This window comes from Limulus polyphemus, unplaced genomic scaffold (genome assembly GCF_000517525.1).
Source record: "Limulus polyphemus unplaced genomic scaffold, Limulus_polyphemus-2.1.2 Scaffold44, whole genome shotgun sequence".
NCBI classification, from domain to species: Eukaryota; Metazoa; Arthropoda; class Merostomata; order Xiphosura; family Limulidae; genus Limulus; species Limulus polyphemus.
In genome coordinates, this window is record NW_013665654.1 from 27,091 (window position 1) to 33,776 (window position 6,686).

The 6,686-nt window shown below is 33.0% G+C and overlaps 1 protein-coding gene across 3 annotated transcripts in view; it reads left to right on the plus strand.

Moving 5' to 3' along the window:
* The first annotated feature begins 288 nt into the window (after positions 1–288).
* The window catches only part of LOC111086482, a 16,789-nt gene continuing 10,391 nt past the window's right edge, over positions 289–6,686 (plus strand). Inside the window, exon 1 of one of the 3 annotated variants that reach the window (XM_022389521.1) lies at positions 289–325. The gene's annotated coding sequence lies outside the window, so the exon portion shown is untranslated. Of the gene's footprint in view, positions 326–3,317; positions 3,340–6,686 lie in introns of those variants that run through there. The other 2 variants (XM_022389526.1, XM_022389511.1) reach the window with 2 other exon arrangements.

The following is a 6,686-nucleotide window of genomic DNA, read 5'->3' on the forward strand; positions in this document are numbered from 1 at the left end:
CGTTAACCGCAACGTAATTTGCTCCAGCGTTCTACCTATACAGTGTTACCTCGGTTATTGTATTCACGGTTTAAAGTGGTAATTAAAGGTGTCATACAGTGGTAGAGATCAGCCTAGTGTAAAGTCTTCTGGATTAGGTTCCTGGGATTGAGTTCAAGACTTCCCCTCTCTCTCTCTTTTTAAAAAGCTTGCCACACAGAGTACGTGTCAATCACGTGACACTTTTCTTTATTGGCCATAGGTGAATTGAGATAACCCACCCACATTTGTTCTTTCAATACGTAAACATTCAACTCGAGAAGTTTGTGGGTGATCTTGAGTTCAGGTTAGTAGTCAAAAAATATGTTTTATTTCTAACATTTGATTTCAGTTGTATTTTTTACTTATTACTGGAAAATTGCTTTTTTATTTATACAATACACAGATAATTCAGATTTAAAATTTATTAATATTTCTGTATTGTACAAAGTGAAATATATAGATGACTAAATAATAATTAAAAAAAAAGGTAATGAATGCAGGATATATGTGCATGTTCAGATTTTAGAAGTGCTGTTGTTTTGTTTACAAACCTACACATTTTAAGGTTGCGCCCTCTGTTAAGCAGCATTTAAACTACTGCATGTATTAAACAAACGTGAGAAAAAATCTTCAAATTATTTTTCGTCGCACCCAAGAAGCTAAACTTTATATCTGCACAACTAGGTGTGTAGACCATTATAAACCCGATACTTACTTTGGCACTGGAAATGCATTTGTTAAGCAAACGTGAATATTTTATGTCAAATTAATAACAAATTTTTAAAAGTCAAAGACCACTTTATTCCAGTGGTATCCAATTGTTGTTTCCCCCCCAAAACTGGAAAACTCTATATAAATACTGACGAGCCGCTAGGCCTATAGTATTATATCCTAGCTTAGCTTCTTCAAGAAGCTTTGAACTGAAAGTTATGAGGATCAGTTACTAAACAATGAACTAAGAAGGAAACAACACTTTCACCTATCCCAAACATATATATGTACTATCATGAATCAAGGAATTGCACAAAACGTTCGGGCAAAAACACCTTAAACAATAAAGATTCAGTTCAAATAACACTTAACACTTTTGCTATTGACTGCTAAGGCTGTACACATGTAAAAATGCACAAAAAAGCCCGCACACTAGACTTACAAGGAAAATAAAATCCGCTCAAAATGGTCCGTTTGTAATTTTTCACCTTATTATATTATTCTCTTGACAGCCTACAACAAAAACGGCTTGATATATTGCATCTAAACGAAACAAAAGATGGTACTGAGAAGGTCATAGGGGTGTTGAAAAGTCGATTTATTCCTTCTGTGTTTTACACAAGTTAAAAAACATCATTATTCTAGTGTAAACGATACTATCATTACCCCTTGGAACTAGTTTTCTTATAAACATACTGTGTTCCGAAGCTTAAGTACAGGAATTACCAGCCAATAATAGATGAATATGAAATGAATGTAACATGTAGATATACAATGCTTTTTACATTAGAAAATGGTGTCTTTAGGGAGCCAACCCCTATACTATGTATGAAATGAAGGAGTAAAAAAAAAAATCCATACACATGATATTAAATGTTATTACACACATTCGTAGAATAATTACTTTAAAAGACACGAAGGTTTATTTAAAGCGATGTTTTGTTTCAAAAGGCTGTTTTTCTACTAGTCAAATGTTATACGTGCTTAGTGGTGTTTGTATCTTAGTGTAGGCATACATTTGCCCATTGCTATGCATTATATATAGACAATTTATTTACACAAAAACTATAATTGCTCACTATATTCTCAAACAAATCTCCATGACAATTTCCAGCTGCAAGTTAACATTTTACATCTACAACTAATGCGATCAAATAACCAGTAGCTACAGTAAATCATCATGAACTGTGTCAGCTAGCTCCTAGTTATGTTTATTATCATTACGATGTATAAAGTTAGCTACCATATCAAATAATCCTTTGCCAATAGTTGAGCCTAAAAAAAGCCAGCAAACAAGATAAATAAAAAATTGGGAATTTAAACTCCTGCAAATAGCGATAATAAAAAATAGTAAGGAAACAAGAATGGAAATACTGTATACATTATTTACTCAAACTATAAAACCGTATTTTGACTCCATCAAATGTAACCCTTGGTAACAGTATGGAGCCCAAATAGGCTTTTGTAGTTCGAGTAAATAATATCTACATTATCTCCAACCTTGTTTGCTTACTTTTTTACGGTCCCCATTTGCAAATTTTTAAATTGCCATTTTTTATTTATCTTGTAAATTTTACAAATACTGAATCTTTCACAATACATTTTTTCTTTTTGAAAATCAATATTTGTGCTAACCAGATCTAGCCAGAGATAACACATGAGTTTATTAAGAAAAATTTTTAAAAAACAATAGTTTGTTTCAGCGCAAAGCTACACAATATGCTATCTGCGCTCTGTCCACTACAGGGAATCGACTCCGTATTTTATCGTTTTAAGTCAGTAAACATACTACTGACCCACCGAGGAAATTGCAAAACACCTATTTATATATACTTTTTTATGATACTCAAAATTACTCAGTTAATCGGTACATCTGCTTCGAACATATACATCATTAGATTACAACCAGACAAAATTACTCATTCAGATAAAAATCAGAGATTGTCAAAACCTCATATTTGATGAGAAATTTTAAAATAGCATCATAGATGTCGTAAAAGATAGTGCTTCGTAAATTCTTCAAAAGTGATTTCTTTTTAGATTGACACACACCGAAAACACGATAAAAAATATAGGCGTGAATTACGTCCATACCTTGGCTTTACATGAAAGCTTCTTAACGCCCTTTTTGTGACTTTTATAACCAGAGGGATAATACAGAAGTACATTAATATTGGACGAGAGCCAACAAACACTGGCTCCACCTTATACGGATTTAACAAACTGTTTTCGAAAATCAAGGTAAAACAACGGACACAGGAATAGTTGGATACATCAGGGACTTAGTGATCTAAAACAGACCGTACGTTTTCATTAAACATTAATGGTGTAGTTTAATTCGATTTTTTGAATTATAATGCATATAAGTTAATTGGTAAAGAGCATGGATTATAACCATAGAATTAGTTTGTTTGAAGTTTAGCACAAAGCTACACTATGGGCTATCTGTGCTCTGCCCATCATGGGTATCGAAACCCAGTTTTTAGCGTTGTAAGTCTGCAGACATGTCGTTATGTCACAGAGCTATAACCACATAAGAGCAACAAAAACAACAACAAACTTATGGATGATGCACAAGCTGTCGACGCTCCACCCTTAATCTATTAGGTAGGGATATTCTACAACTATTAACGGTTCCCGGATGTTTGTATACTTGTTTAAAAAACTTGGGTAGAGAGAGAGGTGTTTCAGTTGTCTTTAATAATCAGGATTTCTCTGTAGCCAGTTATAGCGAAGATGGCTTCAAAATTTGCTTTGAAGCCGAGTATAACATTCAAGTAACTATTTTTGTTAGTTTCCATAAGAATTGAAATAATCTAAGCAAGGTGTCTTATATAAATTAAACCAGAAAAATTTAACACCTGAAATCATATTTTCCAGCCAATTGAAGACTTTCTTTTATTTACCCGAGTTAAAAAAAACCGACAACAATTGGCAGCTGGTCACGATTTTGCTGTTAGATGTGAGAAGGTGTTTTCCTTGTTGTGTTGTAACTGAGATGTAACACAGAAAGCATGCTTCGTCTCTCCCTATACATAATTTATCAATTTTATTTTTTATATTTTCGACGTCACAGATAGATAGATCATGTTACTTGTTATATGAATAACAGACGTAAGAGAGTCTGAAGGAGAATTATTAAGGCACACCAGTATCAGTGATGCAGTTTACCTTGCCTTCGGCAGCAAACACTGATAACGCTCGGTGAAGCTGCGTGTCCAGTTCTTTCTTCACTGTACTGCTAGTAGTTTTAAAATCAGAGCGATGTTACTTAGGGCTGTTGTCAAGGTTATCTGGGATCAAGTAATGGAATTTGTTATTGCTTATTTAGGCAGTTTGAGTATTTACTATATATAACTATAACAAAAGAAAAACAAAACATTTTACGGAGTCCAGTGGTTTTTTTGACAATTAGGTTAGTTTCAAATCTTACCAAATACCTCTTCAATACTCCAATATCTGAGAAATATTCTATAGCATATGAAAACGCAGTTGTTCAAAATATGTTACATGTATAAGATGAGTTTTCAACGTAGTTAAGTAATGCATATTTCATAAGCCAGCACCTATTCAATAGATTAATTAATTATGTATTTTTATATATAGTCGTATTTCGTGCTCAGTCAGGAGACAGAATATTTCATTTAAATAAACCTGGGGCACAGATTAACCGCGTTCTCTTGCTTCTAAAAAAATTGTTCTATATATTGGGCGTAGCTTAAGGTACAAACGCAATTTAGAACAGTCGTTGGAACACTGGCCTGAATTTATACGAAATGCTTTTCTTGGACGATATCATTTCATTGCTGTCAGCATTTTATTGATTTTCGTTCTAATTAGTAAGAAGATAAATTAGCCAAAGTTGTGCAATTGCCGTGCAAGAAAATTACGACAACAAATTAACAATCAACAATAATGTTTTTTAACATTAATTAGTTTAATTAAAATAAGTTTAATTCGGTGAGAAATATACTATCTATTAAAATGCAGACTCTTGATAGACGCTTACAGGAAAATCTATGTTAATGTATCTGTTTTGTATTTGGAGCTATTATCACAAGCAGCTTTTTCCTGTACAGAGCTTAATACATTACTTAATGGGAAGCTCTGCTACTAGAATTTTTAACTGCAAAAAACACATTTTATTTTATGATATAGATAACATATATGAAATACATGATTAGAATTTCTGAAAAACCACTTCATTTTGGTGTTAAAAGGATGTTTTTGGTTGCAGTGTTGATGTGCATTTCATTACGATCTCCAAGACAAAAAGTAGTCTCTAAGTTTTCTGGCTATTTATCTGTAAGAAATATTGGTATTAGTAACAAAATACAGGTTTTGGCAAAGGACACATACTTTTCAAAAGCTTGGCTGAAAAACCAAAAAACGAAAACAAACATATACCTCTTAGATGACGTTCCCTGACACGCAATAAATAAGAGCAGTAAGAATTATGAGGTGTTTTGCCCTTGTGGCTGTTTACAACTCTGTTACACAATATATTCACCAAGAATTAGATAGTTTAATCAAATCCATGAAAGGTGTGATTTAATGCCATTACGCACTCATCACTCAAGATGCAGCTCCTAATATACAACATGATGTCAACTCTCAACATACGAGATGTCAGCTTTCAACATATACGGTGCAAGTTCTCAACGTACAAGGTGCTAACTCTCGACATACAGGTGTCAACTCTCAACATACAAGATGTCAGCTTTCAACATATACGGTGCAAGTTCTCAACGTACAAGGTGCTAACTCTCGACATACTCTTGTATGTTGAAAGCTGACACCTTGTTTGTTGAGAGCTTGCACAGTATATTTTGAGAGTTCACACCTTATATGTTGAAAGCTGACGTCTTGTATGTTGAGTGTTGACATCTTGCATGTTGAAAGCTGACACCTTGTATGTTGAAAGCTGACACCTTGTATGTTGAGAACTTGCACTGTATATGTTGAAAGCTGACATCTTATATGTTGAGAGTTGACACCTTGTATGTTGAAAGCTGACATCTTATATGTTGAGAATTGACACCTTGTATGTTGAGAACTTGCACTGTATATGTTGAAAGCTGACAACTCTGTCAACACTCAACATACAAGACGTCAGCTTTCAACATATAAGGTGTGAACTCTCAAAATATACTGTGCAAGCTCTCAACAAACAAGATGTCAGCTTTCAACATACGAGGTGTCTGCGTTCATTATACAAGGTGTTAAATTTCAATTTACGTACTTACATATATTAACTTTTAATATACATCAAGGCATCAGCTCTCAACACACAACAAGATGCATAATGAATACTGTACAAAGCTCACAAGTGCATCAAGACATCAACTCTCAACACACACAACAAGATGTCAACACTCAAAATACAAAATGTCTAATGAACACTACACAACACGTATACATACATTAAATTTCAGTTCTAAACTTATATTGAATTTATAAAGTGTTCTCAGTAAAATATCAAATATAATGAAAGTGTGATCCAAATTTATTATGGTACATGATTACAGTTCAAAAAGTCAATCCGTTGCTTGTTTACTATAGCTACAACATTAAGCTCCAAGAAGCCAAGATTATGATCAGTGATGATTAATAATCTATTGTAGCCAACTGTTTGGTATAATATCAACATCTGAGATCATTCTAAAGTGCAACGAAGAAACTAACATTGAATTATAAAAATAAAACAAATTTTCACTTTTCAACCTACTTCAATGAAGTTGTTTTTTAAAAAAGAGGGAAACAAGTAATAAAAAATTGCTAAACATTTGTAATGCCAAAAAGTACAGAAACAAGGTAGAGATGAATACACAAAATCATACAAAATCACTACATAAGTAGCCAAATCTTCCAAGAATAATTTTTATCTACAACTAAATCTTGAATTACTGTTTGAATAAAAACATTTAAACTGAATAGTACTATACAGTCTTACA